The sequence below is a fragment of the Mustela nivalis genome, assembly GCF_964662115.1.
Source record: "Mustela nivalis genome assembly, chromosome: 3".
NCBI lineage: Eukaryota > Metazoa > Chordata > Mammalia > Carnivora > Mustelidae > Mustela > Mustela nivalis.
The window spans coordinates 46473502-46492678 of record NC_139022.1 but is presented as its reverse complement, the minus strand read 5'-3'; the positions used below and the strand labels follow the sequence as shown (position 1 = coordinate 46492678).

The 19177-nt window shown below is 37.4% G+C and overlaps 1 pseudogene across 1 annotated transcript in view; it reads left to right on the top strand.

Moving 5' to 3' along the window:
- The window catches only part of LOC309861909 (glyceraldehyde-3-phosphate dehydrogenase-like), a 29479-nt pseudogene extending 25676 nt beyond the window's left edge, over positions 1-3803 (top strand). The window contains exon 4 of the transcript in view: positions 2799-3803. The product of the transcript in view is annotated as a glyceraldehyde-3-phosphate dehydrogenase-like (transcript). The remainder of the gene's footprint in view (positions 1-2798) is intronic.
- Positions 3804-19177: the final 15374 nt, after the last annotated feature.

The following is a 19177-nucleotide window of genomic DNA, read 5'->3' as shown; positions in this document are numbered from 1 at the left end:
AAATCACTGTTTAACCGGATGGAATCGCTCTGGCTAAATAGGCCCTTACATTACCTAAGTGATCTTGAGAAAAATATTAAAATGAGACTTAGGTTTACTTTCAGTGTTGTTTTCTTTCATTGTTTGGTGTAGTGCTAGGAACATAATAGATCCTTAATAATTGGTATATATTATTATTGCTACTGTTGCTTTATATTGTATTAATTTACATTTTTATAAGAGACTCCTTAATGTTGAGTTTGAAATCATCTCACCTTTGAGAAGAGAGAGGGAAAAATGTGAAAAAGCCTATTAGCTCGTGAATCAGAAGTTTTCTAGAGTATTTTCCCTTGGAGGGAAAAAAGAGACCCAAGGTTACCTTGATAGTATATAGGGATATATATTGAATATATTTTAGCTTAATATGGACCACAAATCACAGACAACTTAGTGGTACTCACAGAGAACTGACAAGATACATGTTTGTTTGTTTTTGTAATATTACTAGTCCCACCTTCAAAAGTAAGATTATATAGTTGGACCAATAACTGAAACTCATTTGTCTGGAGAGAAGTAGATGATTTAAAATATAATTTATAATATGTTATATATTTTAGAATACATATTAAATATTTTATAAGTGTTTGGGGATGCAAATGCTGGTCTGCACATCATGGTTATTTGGAGAAAATGAGATGAAACTTCGTCTCTAAAGATTTCCCATGTGTAAAGGCCAACTGAACATCTTGGGGTATATGCCATCATGTAATAAATATTATCTAATAGACTTGCTCTGTTATTAGAGAGTTTTCTTGTCTTATAAAGTAGGACACAGAATCTTTATTTATTTATTTTTTTAAAAAAAGATTTTATTTATTTGACAGACAGAGATCACAAGTAGGCAGAGAGGCAGGCAGAGAGAGAGAGGAAGAAGCAGGCTCCCTGCCGAGCAGAGAGCCCGATATGGGACTCAATCCCAGGACCCTGGGATCATGACCTGAGCCGAAGATAGAGGCTTAACCCACTGAGCCACCCAGGCGCCCGGGACATAGAATCTTTAAATAGAGTTTTGGTGTCTATTAATTTACAGAGCTACCAAGACAGGAAGCATTTATTTTTTGATCAGTGTTTAGTGAGTGCCTACTATATGTTTGGTCCTTTTCTATAAGTTGGGAGTATTGCTGTAAGTAGAATAATCTAGTGGGGGAGGCAGTCATTAATTAATTAAATTGGTTAAATACATATATACATGTATTTTCAAACTATAACAAGTACTATGAAGAAAAATTAAAGGAGCTCACATGTGAGATCAGAAAACACTGTTCTGAACAATTCTAGTAATTTCTAAAGACATTTTTTCAGTATTTCCTCCCTCCCTTCCTTCCTTCCTTCCCTTGAGAAAACGGTATTAAATCTACCCTAGTTATATTCCAGCTAACAGCTGGGAACAAAAATTGTAAATAAAATAGTCATGATGCCTTCTTGAAATTTATGATTTAACTATTCAAGTGACCAGATGTTTTATAGAAGTAGAATTAAACATTTCCATCCCCCTTGCAAAATCACAAGGGAAAAAAAAGAAAACCAGAGAAATTATCTGCAGATGAAATGAAATCACACAGGTATTATTAGCGATGCCAATTACACACTGACCTTTGTGACAACACATGAACAAGCCTGCCATTTATTGTCAGTGTTTACAAGAAGAAAGGGGAGGCTCTGTTGCCATCATTAAGTAATGACCCTGATTACTGAAAAAGGAAAAGATGCAGAGAAGAAAGTCAGAAGAATCTCCTGATTGCATTACGGTTTTCTAGCAAGCAATAGATTATCTTTCACTGGAAGACTTACCCTATGTCATCTGTTCCTGAAATTAATTCTATTTGTTTAAATATTCACAAAACACATAATTTCTTACTTTGCCTCTAGTAAATAGATACTATAGATAGATTTTAAAATAAGAGGTCTCAAATTCAATAATATCTTTTTATAAATGATTATTTCAAATTCCATTTATTAAGGCTTAATTACCATCTCTCTATATAATGAGTCCACTGCATACCTTATAAATGCTTCCAATAATAACATGAAATTTTAATGAATACACAATAATGGTCTTATTAATTTTAAATTAAATGTACTTGTTCATTTTTTAAAATAAATTTAAAGTGCCACTATAAATAATTCAGGAAAGGGAATTCATTTTTACATGGGAGAGACTATGAGTTTGGAAGTTTATAACTGTAAATACTCTTGCTCTTCTCAAAGAATAAGGGTAGTGGGTAGAATTTGATTTTTTTGATCTGTGTGGTATGCATATATAGTCATTACTGGATATTTGTTACATGGATTATTTAGTTTAATTTTTATGAAAAGTAAGGCTGGCTTCATATTATATTCAATTTAGAGATGTAGAAAATGGTTTACAGAGGTTACTTGGCAAGCTCAAAACCATGTCGTCTAAGAGTTGATCAGATTTCAGTCTGAGTGTCTAAAATCCTAGGGACTTAACTACTGTTTGAGTAGTGTAACATCATTGACTTACTTTCTAATTTCTAATTTATTTACACTTGGTAAGGGGTTAATCAAAGCTGCAAATTTTCTTGGTGAAAATGTTGCTGGAAAAACTTTGACTTTGTCAGTAACAATAGGCAAAATGATAACAATGAAAGGTAAACACCTTTGTCTTAAAGGGGGAAAAGTGTGAGGGAATAGCTCATATTGACCCACAGAAGAGGGTTGTTAAATACTAACCTGCACACAACTGAGTATAACTCTAATCAACAAAATTGGGCTCTTTGCCCCTCCCCATTTGACAGACAGATGCATCTTCTGGTGCCGTCACAGCTGTGTCCCTAAGACACGATGGTGAAAGTCGAATAAATGGATTTGGCCATACTGGGCACCTGTCACCAGGGCTATTTTTAACTCTGGTAAAGTGGATATTGTCACCATCAATGACTGATTCATTGACTTCAACTACATGGTCTGCGTGTTCCAGTGTGAGTCCATCTATGGCAAATTCAACAGAATAGTTAAGGCTGAGAATGGTAAACTTGATATCAACTGATAACCATCTCCATCTTCTAGGAGTGAGATCCCACCAACATCAAATGGGGTAATACTGGTGCTGAGTATGTTGCAGAGTCCACCATGGAGAAGGCTGGGGCTCACTTGAAGAGTGGAGTCAAGGGGGTCATCATCTCTGCACCTTCTGCTAATGCCCCCGTATTTGTGATCAGTGTGGATCATGAGAAGTACAACTCCCTCAAGATTGTCAGCAGTGCCTCCTGCACCACCAGTTGCTTGGCCCCTCTGGCCAAGGTTATCCATGACAACTTTGGCATCATGAAGGGACTCATTACAACAGTCCACACCATCACTGCTGCCTAGAACACTGTGGATGGCTCCTCTGGGAAGCTGTGGCATGATGGCCAAGGGGCTGCCGAAAACATCATTCCTTCTTCTTCTGTTGTTGCCAAGGCTGTAGACAAGGTCATCCTTGAGCTGAATGGGGAGCTCACTGGCATGGCCTTTTGTGTTCCCACTCTCAGCATGTCAGTCATGGATCTGACCTGCTGCCTAGCGAAAGCTGCCAAATACATGACATTAAGAGTGTTGTGAAGCAGATATCAGGGGCCCCCCTCAAGGGTGTCCTGTGGTACACTGAGGGCTAGGTTGTCTCCTGCAACTTTAGCAGTGATACCCACTCTTCCACCTTTGATATGGGGACTGGCAATGCCCTCAATGGCCACTTTGTTAAGCTCATTTCCTGGTATGACAATGAATTTGGCCTTATGGTCCACATGGCCTCCAAGGAGTAAGAGCCTTCTGGACCAAAAAGTCCAGTGAGAGCAAGAGGAAGAGAGAGACCTTCAGCTTCTGGGGAGACCCCACCCCAATCCACCCCCCACCACACTGAGAATCTCCCAACCTCTACACAGTTTCCATCCCAGACCCCCTGCAAAAGGGATAATTTGGGGGAGCCCTACCTTGTAATGTACCATCAGTAAAGTATACTATACCCAGCAAAACAACAACAAAACAAAATAAAAAATCCAAGATACATGTTAAGGAAGCAGGTCCCTGATGCCTTTTTCTATTGCAGGTAATCATAATGCTTTTTGATTATTCACATATTGGTGGAAATTTAACTCTTGAGAGACATTTAAAACTTCTTTCCATTTTTATATTCAGTCTGATGGAAAGCCATAGGTAAATATCCTATCAAAAAACCCAATCCTTTATTTCTGTAGAATGATTTTACTTTCATATATACATGTATTTCTTTTTCATTTATATTTTATGACATGTCTTTAGAAGAGTATCATCTCAGACCATCCATACTGGCAAAAATCAACATCTTGAATATTTTATTTTATTTTCACTTATTCCTCTTTTGATGCTCTTGTTTATTTTATATAGCTCTGAATTTCTAATCTACATTACTATCCTTCACTCTAAAAAACTTCTTTTGGGGTGCCTGGGTGACTCACTTGGTTAAGCAACTGCCTTCAGCTCAGGTAATGATCCTGCAGTCCCAGGATTGAGTCTTGTATCAGGCTCCCAGCTCCACAGGGAGTCTGCTTCTCTCTCTGACCTTCTACCCTCTCATGCTCTCTCTCACTCTCAAATAAATAAATAAATAAACATTTTTAAAAAACCACTTCTTTTAACATTTCTTACAAGGCAGGTCTAGTGGCAACAAATTCCTTCAGTTTTTGTTTGTCTAAGAAAGTCTTTATTTCTCTTTTATTTTTGAAGGATTTCTTTGTAGGGTATAGAATTCTAGGTTGGTGTTTTTTTTCTCTCAACACTTCAAGTATTTCACTCTACTCTCCTTGCTTGCATGGTTTTTGAGGACATGTTGGATATAATTATTATCTTTGTTCTTCTATAGGTATGGTATTTTTTTCCCTTTGGATTCTTTTTTTTTTTTCTTTATTTTTGATTTTTTGTAGTTTTATGTAAGTTTTAACAAAGTTGGGGGAAAAGGTGTGTGTGTGTGTGTTTGTGTATTGCTTTAATCAATTCTAAAACAAATTGTCAGTGATGCTTAGCAGTAAGGCAGATAATGTCTTTTTTTATGTATAACTTCTTTGGAATATTACTATTTCTTCTCCTCCTGCTTTTTTTTTGTTGTTGATATCTTTTTTTTTTTTTTTTTTTTAAGTAAACTCTACCTCCTATGTGGGGCTTGAACTCATGACCTTGAGATCAAGAGTCTTATGCTCCTCCAACTGAGCCAGCTAGGTGTCCCATTCCTTCTCCTCTTTACTTCTTTTCCTCCTAATTTTCCCTTTTCTTCTTCCTCCTTTCATATTTCTCATCTGCCTGTTTTTGTAATCATATGACAATCTAACACTGAACTCTTCAAATGAGGCCGGAGCAAAACTTGGCTATTTTATGTGACTATCTTGAGTTGCATATACTCATGGTGCTCATAAGGGCAATAATTAGTTTTTGAGTGAATAAATGGTACTGTTAATGAAAATGTACTTAGGAAGAGGGGTAATTGAATAGGAAAATCATATGCACAGTTTCTATAGAAAAATAATTCTTTTCTCCCCCATGTTCTCATGTCGCTTTGATTAAAAAATGTAATCCGGAAGGGCAGGCTTTTTTATACAAAACTAAGTTTTCTGGGGTGGTCTGTTTGATTGCTTGGCTAAAGACAGATCAAGAAGCTATCATTTGAAAGATTCTTTTCTTAAATTTACATGGTCAAAAACTCAGAAATACTCATTGTGTTTGTGTTTCCTCTGTGTGAAACATGAGATCAAACTGACATTCAAAGGGCAGCATCAGAATAAAGACCATTTTCTGAACAGACTGCTTTTCAATTAACAAGTACAACTCTGAACCTCAGTCTAGGAAAGCTGAATGTTGTGACACACATATCTTATGAATGAAATGTAAAATCTTGGTTGGGGGAGGGGTTTAGAATCAGGGTCTGTGAGAGTTTGGTGTTTAATTTTTAGACCAAACTGTTTTTTCCTTTGTAACCTCATGATTTTTGTCTGTATAGCATCTTAAACTTCATTCTTATTCTCCTGTTGCTTTGGAAGTCAAAAAGGAATCTTTCATAATTAAATTCCTTTGTCAGCAACACCGTTGCTTAAATTTTATAGTAATGATGGATGATCAATGCCATTGAAAATGATTTCCTGTGAGGGGATTCGTCTACCCTCTTGAAAGCCTGTTTTACTGTTTGTAATCATTCTTGCCATGAAATGTTCCTATGTCCACCAAAAAAAATCAACACCAAAACCAGAACCAAAAACAAACAAACAAATAGAAAACTCCAAAAGAAACAAACAAGAAAAACTGGAGTTGAAAAATTCAGCCGGGGTCAACATACATTTGTTAAGCATTGAGTAAGCAATAGGTATTGACCAGATGCTGAGTTACACGTATAAATAAGCCCTCAAAGATGTTTATGGCGATAAGAGAGAAGCCCCAGAGCTACACAGTATAATGCTGACTAATGGGTGCCTGGGGAGAGGTATTGATTGTGAGGGTGCTTTAGCTCTGACATTGACCATCTCATTGATTAGTAAGGTTGGTTTAGTTGACTTGGCTAGCTAGTGTATACCTCTTTTCTTCTTTACCTTTCTGTCCCTGCGTCTGGAGGATCTTGTCAAAGAGTGAAACTTTCCAGGGGAGAAAGGGTTATTTATTAGCCAAAGCATAGTGTAATTATAAATAAAATATTCAGGGGAAAGCTACAAAGAAAAGGTGTCATTTAAACAAGTCCTTGAAAAATGAATGCTATTTTGACAATGAAGGATGAACATGAGTGTGTGAAAGACATTTCATAGATGAGGAACAGCATGGACTTGATGGTAAGATACAAAGGGTGTTGCAGAAGGCAAAATTACTAGGGAATGCCAGGGCATGACTATAGCAATAGATTCAAAAGAGTGGGACCATCCATCTCTTAAAAAGTGAGCTCAGTATCTCAATTTTAAGTGGATTTCAGAATAATGTGTTGCCAAGAATTCAATTTGAGGAATTTTTTTTCAATTTAATTTTATTTTTTCAGTGTTCCAAGATTCATTGTTTATGCATCGTACCTAGTGCTCTATGCAATACATGCCCTCCTTAATACCCACCACCAGGCCCTCCCAACTCCCACCCATCTCCCCTCCAAAACCCTCAGTTTGTTTCTTAGAGTCCACAGTCTTTCATGGTTCATCTCCCTCTCTGATTTCTGCAACTCACTTTTCCTCTCCTTCACCCAATGTCCTCTGTTACTCCTTATGCTCCACAAGTAAGTGAAACCATATGGTAATTGACTCTCCAACTTGAGGAATTATTTAATAACAAAAAGCTTACAGGGAGCATGAGGAAGTATAGAGATTTTAAGGGAAAAAAAAAAAAGAAATGGAAACGAAAACTTAAAAGAGTAAGAGATGAGAAAGATGTTGAAGACAAGAACATGCTCAGAAAAATAAGTTGGAAACATCTTCTAGATAATTGACCTTTATGCAATTGACTGTGGGTGTGGCACTTGAGGAATTGGGTAAATCCCAAGACAATGCATGACTTTATTTACTCCTTCAAGACCTGAGACTGTGTGGTCTTAAGACGTCCCCTCATATGCAGTGAATTCCAGGATCTGAACAGCACTTTTATTTTTCAGAGAGTAGAGAGCACCCAGTCCACCATAAGAATGAGAATACTGGGGTGCCTGGGTGGCTCGGTGGGTTAAGCCTCTGCCTTCAGCTTGGGTCATGATCTCGGGGTCCTGGGATCGAGCCTCGCATCGGGCTCTCTGCTCAGCGGGGAGCCTGACTCCCCCTCTCTCTCTGCCTGCCTCTCTGCCTACTTGTGATCTCTGTCAAATAAATAAATAAAATCTTAAAAAAAAAAAAAAGAATGAGAATACTTTTCCTCTGGTTAGCACTTTCGGCTGTCAGGCCTGGAGAAAAACACGGCTTCCTTCCTGGCAGCAGCATCTCACAGGGTGACTGATGTTGATTAGGGGAGGCTATATTAAAATTACCCAGAAAATTGTCCCCCTTTGAGATGAATACTTGTGAAAATGAGTGGACATTAGACTACGTTTGGTATCTGAACGAGCACATGCTCTTAAAACAATGTTATTTAAGAAACTATTTCAATTAGGATGAAAAAAAATCTGCTTCAATCTGGATCTACTACTAATCCCAGTACTAAAAACACAGCTACACAATCTTGTTTTTTTATTTCTCTGGGGCTCAGGCTTCACATGTGGTTAGTCATGTGCAAAGCAGAAGGAAAACTTCCACTGTCAATTTATGTTGAGTCCCATCTGCCATGAATGGTAACCCATGATCTCTCCTACGTCGGGTATTTTTGTTGTCTTCTTGTTGCTATTTTACAAAGAATCTGCAATCACTTATTCTGTGCGTCTCACCCAGTTCTTGAAAAGAGACAGCACTTGAAAACATAATGGCCAGATGATCTCAGGATGCAAGAATCCTTCAGATGTTTGCTGGGAACTATTGAAAGATGCGTCAGTTTGACAAAAGCAGGAAATGTTAATTTTCAGCTCTTTTATAAATAGAGGGATGATCTGTAAAGGGAAAACTGTTGTCACAGCAAATGTACACTTGAGTGATTCAAACCTAATTAGTGGTTATATGATTCACTTTGAATATATTTACTGTAACAACTGGTAAACTCCGTTTCAAATGCGGCTTTTGAATAGATTTTTTTTTTTTTTAAGCAAAACACTTCTGAAAATTTCTTCTTCTTGTTTTTCTTATCCAAACCAACATTTTTCTTACCTTCGTCCTTGATGTATGTGCTATATATAACCAATGATTAGCTCCCTCTGTCTTCTTTTGGTTCCGACTCTACTCCATGCAAAATTCCTAACATATTTAATGAAGAAAACATATTAGCATTGCTTACTTGTTCTCAGCAACAGAAGGATGTATTATCTGGTGAGAGCGTGTAGTAAGTAGAGAGTTACTAGTCAGGATCCCCAAAGACTCTTGAACAAGATGTTTCCAAAGCAATTGTTATGTGGTAATTCTGTGTTAAGCATTCTTGTTTTGTTAAATACTTTACTAGGTATGACCAAGAAAAGAGGAATTCAAGCCGAGTGGTGATTTAGTGACTGTAAATGCAAACAATTTGCAATTAAAAAAAAACCCTATATAAAGCAGATATAAGGGCTGCCTGGGTGGCTCAGTGGTAAAGTGTCTTCCTTTAGCTCAGGTCAGGATCCCAAGGTCCTGGAATGGAGCTTTCGTGGTGAGCTTCCTGCTCAGTGGGGAGTCTGCTTCTCTCTCTCCTACTCCCTCCCACCCTGCTTGTGCTCCTTCTCTTGCTGTCTCTCTGTCAAATAAATAAATAAAATCTTTTCAAAAAGAAAAAAAAAAACAGACATAATTTATCTCTTGGATGTACCACAAGTATATTTGGGAGAAGTCATTTTCATAACCAAATACTCTAAAATTCAGGTAATATAGGCTTCAGATCAGCAGTAATGGAAAGAAGAGTCTTCTCTTTCATATGCTTTCAAAAAATGTGATTGTAAAAATAGCAAGTTTGTGGCAGATATTTTGGAAAACATAGGAGCAGATAGGAAAAAAGAAAAAAAATGTAATTCTTTTACTCATAACATTTAGAAGTATTTTGTTCCCTGTTTCTCAGTCTCAGCATGTGGAATTAAAAAAAAAAAAAAAACACCAGAATCATATTATATATACACTTCTGTAGCTTTTTAGAACACAGTTGCTTTTCCAAGTGCCTGCTTGGATTTCTGCATGCCTCATGGCGCTCTTTGAAAACCCGGTTCCTCGCTCCATAAATAGACACAGATTCACAAAGAATACTGCTGTTTCATAGCTATGCCAACATGCATTTTCCTAGAAATGTGAGACACATGTTGATAATAGTAACTTTTGCCTTGTGGTCTGTGAAGGCTTAGATATTAGACATGAACAATATTTAAAATAAACATAAACTTTAATGCACATTTTAGCAAGGAGAGTTGAGGGCAGGCAAGTTTCTAGAAGATTCTTCAGGACAGTCAGTGAAGAGTCCTTGAGATATGTTTCAAAGCCATAGTCATCTGGGTGGTGAGGAAAAAGTTAGCGGAGTTGGAAGGATTTCACCTCATTTGGGTTTAAGGACAGTGTAAATGAGGTCTTAATTTTGACATCCACCTTGGCTAGTTAGCTTTCTACAGAAAAACAGATGACACAAAACCAAACAAAAAACCCCGTTTCTTGGCTGCAAACATGTGTGCCCTCATGAGTTCAGTCACATCACTTTGTTTTCTTTTTGAATTGGAGCTGGAGAAATGAAAAAAGGATCACACTGACAGCAAAGAGAAAATTACTTTCCCAGAGTGGGTGGAGAATGTGCTATGAGGTCAGATTCTTAAACACCGTGGTTGGAATTTTTTTTTTAAATTTTTATAAGGCTGAATGATTTTATTACCACTAATAACCTGTGAGACTCTGAAAGCTAAAATAATCTGGGTAATCAAAATTTATGCTTTAGGACAGACGATGATTACCTGCAGGTGAGAGGGAGGGCATTCTTCTTCCCTCAGTTTTCTCCACTAACGACACTGTGGGTGAGTAACCATGTGACACTTTGGGCTAATGGTCTGTGGTGGATGGGCAGGGAGGCCCTTCTTCGAGATAGCACATGTTGGTGGCTGTAGGCAGTGAACTGTACGTTGATGGAGTGATCAGAAACTTAGAGCAAAAGGACCCCTTGGCGAGACTGCAGAGGAGGCTGATGTCAAGGTGTCTGGCCTCCTCTTTGAGAAGGCCGTTCCTTCAACTGTTGAGTTTCCATTTCTTTGCAAGTTTACTTTAAGTGAAAACGTCTTTTTATGATGGAGATTGTATTGATTCCATCTTATAGGAGTCACACTGTTTTTGAGAGTCTTGATTCCCCATGTTCAGTAAAATGGCCATTTCGGGTGTTTTAAATGAGGAGTTGGGGAGAATAATATTAAAAATATGCTTGCTAAAAAAAAAATATATATATATATATAAAATATATATATATATGCTTGCTAGTTTTAACCTGGGTTCATGGAAGACAGGACTTTCTATTATCATTCAAATATGAATGGATTTGATTTGTGGATTTCAGTTCCAACAGTTAAAGGAAAATTATTTGGAGCAGAGGTAATAGATTAAAGTATGTGGATTTCCTCTGGAACTCTCTAAATCAGATTAAATTTGGACCCAGAACCTCCTCACGCGAGGGTGGCAAGAATCCTAACCTCAATCACTCTCCATTCTTCCAGAAACAGTCTGTATTCCAATGGTCCTACATAGTTTAGAAAAGTGATCTCTCAAAAAAAAATCTGTGCATCTGGTGTTCTATTAATATATTTATTATAAAACATACAAAAATAGAAAGACAGAGACTTCTGTACCAATTATTTTTTCAGTATTTAAATTTTAGTATAATGGATTGCATCTTTGTCATATTATTTATAATTATTAGTGAGCAAAACTTGATTGAGTGTGCTTTATAGTTTTGAAAATATTCCTTTTATCAGTGATGCAAATGTTGGCTTTTAAGTCCAGTTTAATTTCACACTTGGTTTTAATGAAAACAAAGCTGGAAAAGATATCTAATAAAGATAAGTAGATTCATATGGATGAAGTGCAAACTTGATTCCATTTTTGAAATTGTAACGTTTTTTCATATCTAATAATAGAAGGGTTTTGTTGAAATTATCTGGTACATTTCCATGTTCCATGATGTCATTGAGTTAGTGGTTCTTACCCATTAACACAAAGGTTTTCCTTTGTTACATTTTTGCTGAAGGGCTTAAATTCAGTGAACGTCTTTGCGTAGATGATTTAAAAGCAGCCTAGAAAACTGTTTCTAAGTTGTTGGTTTTTTTAAAAGATTTTATTTATTTATTTGACAGAAAGAGAGAGAGAGAGACAGCGAGAGGGGGAACACCAGCAGGGGGAATGGCAGAGGGAGAAGCAGGCTTCCTACCAAGCAGAGAGCCAGGCGAAGCCTGATGTGGGGCTCCATCCCAGGACCCTGGGATCATGACCTGAGCTGAAAGCAGACGCTTAAAGACTGAACCACTCAGGCGCCCCTCTAAGTTTTTAAAAGTGTAAGAAATGAGTTTTTGTTTGTTTGTTTGTTTGTTTGTTTTTTAAGAATACTATGCTTACTTAATTTTGGCAGCAAAGTCACATGTTTCCTTTTCCAAAGATCTGTTTTCAGAATGCTGTGTTTCTGCCTTAAGATTCTTGCAGCATGTAGTCATTTCTTTCCACCCACATTTGAAAGGTCACTTTTACCTTGAGGGAGCAAATACGGGTGGTTGCCTTTATGTTTGTTTTTGGGGTTTCTTTTTGAGAGAGAGAGAGGAGGCGGGGCTAGGTGAGAGAATCTCAAGCACATTCCACAGTCAATGGAAGCCTGAGGCAGGACTGGATCTCACAATCCTAAAATCATGACCTGAGCTGGAATTAAGTCAGATGCTTAACTGACTAAGCCACCCAGTAGCCCTGCTTTGGTTATTTATTTATTTATTTATTTATTTATTTAAAGATTTTATTTTATTTATTTGACAGATAGGGATCACAAGTAGGCAGAGAGGCAGGCAGAGAGAGAGGAGGAAGCAGGCTCCCTGCTGAGCAGAGAGCCTGATGTGGGGCTCCATCCTAGGACCCTGGGATCATGACCTGAGCCGAAGGCAGCGGCTCAACCCACTGAGCCACCCAAGTGCCCCTATTTATTTATTTTTAAATCTTCTAGGTGTCTTAGCATTGATATTCACAATTATTATCACAGGAAGGCAAACAATTTGAAATGCATTTTTTTTTTAAATTATAGATGTGTAACTTACCTTTAAATTTGACAGTCCTGGGGCACCTGGATGGCTCAGATGGCTAAGCGTCTGCCTTTGGCTCAAGTCATGATCCCAGGATCCTGGGCTCTCGAGCCCTGCATCGGGATTCCTGCTCCGTGGGGTGCCTGCTTCTCTCTCTCCTTCTGCTACTCCCCCTGCTTGTGCTCTCTCACTCCAAAATAAAGAAATAGCATCTTAAATATAAATGAATAAATAAATTTATTTGGCAGTCCTCTTAAATACTTTGCCATTAGCTAACATGAAACAAAGGATGGTCACACACCATGTCATTCCACTTCACAGAAAGATTCCCCATTTGAGATCCCATAAATCTATGAACTGATGTACAGAAGCTGCAAAACATAGCGACACATGGAAAGTCAGTGAGAGCCTAGGCAAGCCTGGTTACCCTCTGCTCTGTAGACCTAGCACTCTCATATCAGGTAGCTAAATACTGGGGCTGCTGGAGGAAAGTCTGACAAATGGATCATGTTTAAGTTCTTTCTTTCTTTCTTTTTTTTTTTTTCCTTAAACAAATCTAACCATTAGATACAACTATAAGAGTCTATTTATACCTGGGAGATGACTGATATAGAATGTCTCCTCTGACCTTTGACTCACATGCACCAGGAGACAGTATTCAAACCCCCAGGGGTCTGTTGCTTCTGTGTTGTTCTGGAACTTGGGAGCATGAGGTGAGGCTGGGGCTTGGCTGCCCAGAGTTCAGCCTCCCTACGGATAGTTGGTCATGTGTGAGGGCCAGCTACCTCAGCACAGTCTTTTTATTTATTTATTTATTTTCGGCATAACAGTATTCATTATTTTTGCACCACACCCAGTGCTCCATGCAATCCGTGCCCTCTATAATACCCACCACCTGGTACCCCAACCTCCCACCCACCCGCCAATTCAAACCCCTCAGATTGTTTTTTAGAGTCCATAGTCTCTCATGGTTCACCTCCCCTCAGTGCAGTCTTACAGGCAAGTGGAATCATGGCTTTCTGGACCCATGGAATGTTCTACTAGGGATCTGTGGGTGTTTGCCCCACAGGGGAAATTCTTTATGCAGTTTCGGTTAACTCACCAACTCACCATGAGGTTCTAGACCCTCAACTTCCTACAGACCGGAATTTTTTTTACAGTCTTGAGAACATTCATTCAGTCTAAGTTCCGTGTAAGGGTTTGGTGCAGGGGTGGGCAAGCCTGGATTTGAGGAGTTTGAGGAAGGCAGCCTTGTGTACCAGAAAGCCAGGGAGTTAATCAGTCAGATTTGCATTTGAATGCCAGATCCAGGGCTTACTAGGTGAGGGACTTGAACAAAAGGTTTAATGTGCTGGAAACTCAGTTTCCTCTTCCATAAAATAAGCATAAAAGTCTTATCTTTCAGAGCTGGCAAGAGGATTAAGGATAATATATGTGAAGTGTTTAGTACACTATCTAGGTATTCAGTAAATAGTGGCTTTTAACCCATTTTTTCTTACCCCTCCTTTTCTGTGTGGATCAGATCCCTTCTTCATGTTTGGAATGAACAAGCAGAGTATTATAGACTGAATATGTCTCCTCAAAATTCATTTGTTGAAGCCCTAATCCCCAGTGTGTTGGCATTTGGAAGTGGGGCCTTTGAGAGATGATTAGATTTGTTCATGAGGTTGGGGCTTCATGATGGAATTAATGCCTTATCAAAAGAGGAAGAAACACAAGATCTCTCTTTGTTTCTCTCTCTCTCTCTCCCCTCTCCCACAATGAGAGAATGGAGCGAGAAGTTGGCAAGCCGTCTTGCAAACCAAGAAGAGAGCTCTTGTATTTGATGAAAAAAATATACTTATTTCTCACAGTGGGAGCTTGGGACTCAGAATGTCTGGATGTGAATCCCAGCCCTGACACTTAACTCTGTGTTACCTTGGAGAAATTATGTAACCTCTTGAAATGTATTTCCTCATCTCTAAAGTGGGTTTAAGTAATGCCTTATGGAGTGCTTGTGAAAATTGAATGAGATCATTCACATCAAGTTATTGACAACAATAATAATATTATCAGAGGTTGATGTTATTCCTTGGGGGATTTTATGTGACGTGAAAAAGACTTTGTTCCCACTGTCAAGGATTTTATGACCAGCATACGCTACTTCTTAGCTTGATGAGTGTTTCTAGATGCAATAAGACTGTCATACTGGGGTCTGCATTGTCTGTAGTTTACGGTGAAGTTCACGTGTATTTCTAAGTGCGTTATCACTGTTCACTGTGCCAGATGTCCTTCTCTGTATCATTTATATTCAGCATGCTTTTTCTGATATGAAATCTTTCTTATATATGGCTTTTTTTTTTTTTTTCCTGTAGCAATCTTTAGTTTGCTACACTGAAACATGTCAAATAATTTGAAATTCCATTCTTGGGATTATCATACTCTACTCATTTCATGAAATACAAATGAGAAATTCAAATCCCAAGATAAACAATTATATTAGGGTTTATATCAATAAAGTTCTTTTTAATCCTTATTATTTTTAAAGGTAAGAGATGAAGAGAAAAAACAAGGAAAGGACATTTTCTAGTTTGTTTGTTTGTTTTTTTTCCCTTACTCCAAATTTTAGATCTTGGTTACAAAATACTTCAGTTACATTGTTGACATGATGATGTAGTCTTTTTAGCTAATAAATTCAAAATAAATCATGCTACTGAATTTATAATTCAAGTATTTTACTATTGTTCTTCATGTAAATCTTCATGTATACCTTTTCTTAAAGTGGGACTGTTTATTCAGTGTTGTATCTGAGGGTATTTTGGTTTCTTACAAATATATACAGACACACCCCTCCCCGCCCCCAGGAATGGATTCTGGATCCAGAAGCATGAACTCAAATTTTAGATCCACAAAAGACTTATATTAATAGTTACAAGATGTGCCCCTTCTGGGTTCATGGGCCCTTATCACTCAAGCACAAAAGGCATAAGTGGAAACGATCTCTTCTATTCTTCCTTTCTTTTCTCTTTGTCTTTTTTTTTGGGGGGGGGGAATAAAAAGTCTAGGATTCTATTGAGAATCACAAAAAAGAGGCTAGATGAGTCTACATAGTATTATGCCTATTGTTTCTGCATTGGTTATCTTTCATTTTCTCTTAAAATCCCTATAAAAGAAGACTTAAAATTATATTTGTTTTTCAACATTCAAGAGAAGGAACGATTATAGTTATAGTAAAAGAAAATGTTCTTAAGATTCTGAGAAAATCCCTAAACTGGAAGCAATGTGTTTACCGAGGGGAAGACATTGTGCTATATTACCAGAGGGATTTTATGGGAATGGAAAAGATCTTATTCCTGTTCTCAAGGAATTTATGACCTAAAGGGAAATTAAGAAAAGATGTAACTTTCACTGAAAGTCTAGACTGCACTTTCCTATAGTATTTCCCCTTTGTACCTTTCTGGACAGAGGAGCACTAAATGTGAGTAACAATTATTTTTAAAATTCCCCTCTGGGGAGAATTAGCATTAAGAAAAATATCAAAATGTTGCCTCAGAGATGAGCAGTGAATAACAAGATAGTGAAGAGTTCAAACTACACCAATTTATTATATTCACTGTATGAATCATAGAGAGTTAATATTCGGCTCAATGTCAAGTCCCTGTGTCCACTGTCCCCGAGTCAGAAACATTATTATCCTTATCCTGAATACCCAGCATCACTGTTCCTCCCAAAGAGCCCATATCTTCCATCTCCATGGGTGTTGTTTAATTGTTCATCAGCTCCTTTCAGGGAGAGAAAACTGTACCTGTTTATGTATTTATTTGTTTATGATTTTAGTTTTAAGTGATCTTTATGCCCAATGTGGGGCTCGAACTCACAACTCTGAGATCAAGGGTTACATGCTCCACTGACTGAGCCATCCAGGTACCCCAAAGTGTACACATTTAGGAGCTAGTAAATTTTATGTGTGGTTAGTAGTTAGGTTGTCTAGATATTGCCTCTTTCACAGTTAAGCTAACATTACAACAAATAGCTGAAGTGTAAAATAGAATCTGTCATATTAATCTTTTTCTTATTTTGAAATGGTACATGAATTGATTTTGAGAAATTGAATTGACTGGATGAAAGTAAAAGTTTTGGAAGCTTATTTAGAAGTCAAAAAATTGAAGACATAATAGAGGTAAAGAGTGGAAAATTGGAAATAACGTTTTCTGTCTTGCAGCCACGATCCTTCCAACACTCTAGCTTTGTATAAACTTATTTGGCAAGTATTTTAGGATCTCCCTTTTCTTATGTGACTGTATTTTGTTATCAAATAGATATAAATGGGGTCCTTTAATTGTTTCTTACCCAATGGGTATGATTTTCTGCTTTAACTAAAATGTCTGTAACATTGATGTGAAAATGAATTAAAGTAAGGCTGGATTGGTATAAAGAGTTAGTGTGTTGGAAATCCTAAAATCACCAAATGCTAGGATTTATTGATCTTGTACCTTCCACTTAAGTTTGGTTTCCATAATGGAAAAGTGGCGATGGGATATTCCTCCCCCAAACCCTCTCAACCAGCTTTTTAAAAATGCAATTGACATATATTTAAGGTTTGCATACTCTGATGTATTATAATATGATTATCTCTATAGCATTAGCTAACACCTCCATCACATCACAGGTCACCATTTCTTTTTTGGAGCAAGGACATATAAGATTTACTTTCTTAGAATTTTCAAATATACAATAGGTACTTTTAACTAAAATCACAATACTGTGCATTAGATCCTGAGATGTTATTCATCTCTCACTGCAAGTTTATACCCAGTGACCGACACATACCTTATCCCCGCTCCCCTAGCCCCTGGTAACCACCATTCTTCTTTGTATTTCTACCAGTTCATCATTTTTAGGTTCCACATATAAATGACACCATACAGTCTTTGTCTTTTCTGTCTGACTTATTTTACTTAGCATTATGCCTATATATCTCTCTCTCACATCTCTCTCTCTGCATATGCTATATCTTCTTTATCCATTCATCCATTGATGAGCACTTGAGGCTGTTTGCATATTTTGACTGTTGTGAATAATGCTGCAGTGAACATGGGAATGCACATAGGTCTTTGAGATCTTTATTTCATTTTCTCTGCATGTATACCCAGAAGCAGGATTGCTCATTCATACAGTAGGAATATTTTTCATTTTTTTTAATGATCCCTCCCATACTGTTTTTTGTAGTGCTATAGCAATTTATGATTCTATCCATATTACATAAAGGTTGTCAAAGGGATGTCTTGTCAGGTGAATGCTTCCCCAGTCTTGGACAGACCATTTTCTAGCAGTTTGTCTAATTTTCTGCCTTTGACAGGGCAACTGCAATGAAAATCTTAGGCACCCTTTGTCTATACCTTATGGGAATTTCAAACCTAGAACATCTCCTAAGCAGCTGAGTCTCTCCTTTTGCTCCCTCTAGACTAATCGCCAAGCTCTCCACTATCAAAGGTATCCTTCAGGTGTACCTGTATTTGTGTAATAGTGAATATTAGAGACATAGTAGATGGCATGCCAGTGAAGAGACAATAGGAGAGTCAATAAAAGAAAGTAAAACAAGACATGTGTATTTCCAGAGTCCACAGGCTAACTGATCTGTGCCCCAACCACAGCCCCAACCATACTTCATCATGCAGTTTTTGGATAGTCTGAAAAACTGTCCAGGTTTTTAGTGGAATGTCCCAAACAACTGTTACCGAGTTGTTGTAGTCTTGATGTTACAAGAGGAAGAATTATCATCTATTTACCTGTAATTTTTTTTCATTCTGTATAATGATTCCAGGGTAATAATAATTACTATGAACCTCAGAGGGGATATTTTAATAATTAAAATGATAATGTCCTAAGAAATAAAGCAAAGTGAGTAAAGTAAGATGTATTTAATGGGTAATTTAATGCAACAGATCCCACTGTCCTTGCAAAATAAATTAATAAGATACAGTGAACTTCAATTTATTATTTTAAGTGTTTTCTCTTGAAAGTCATTAGAGTATTATCTTCAATAAAACATAGAAAAACTAGGTAGCATTCTCTGTCCCCAGAGCTATGATGCTCCCTTTTGCTTTGGAACTCATAAGAGTTGTATTTCAATATAGAGTTCATATGATAGCTTAATTTTTAAAAACAATGTCACTGAATAGGGAAGTTGTAATGTAATTTTTGGGCAGAATTCTTTTCCTGACTATTCCCTATTGAGAAAAAGTTCCAATTATGAAGTAGGTGTTTTTTTTTTCTGTTATGAATGGATGTAACTTTACATGTGCACAAACGCCTATGCACATGTGTGTGTGTGTGTGTGTGTGCATATGTGTGTCTGTAGCATACAGATGTGCTCTGCCCTCATAGTGCCCA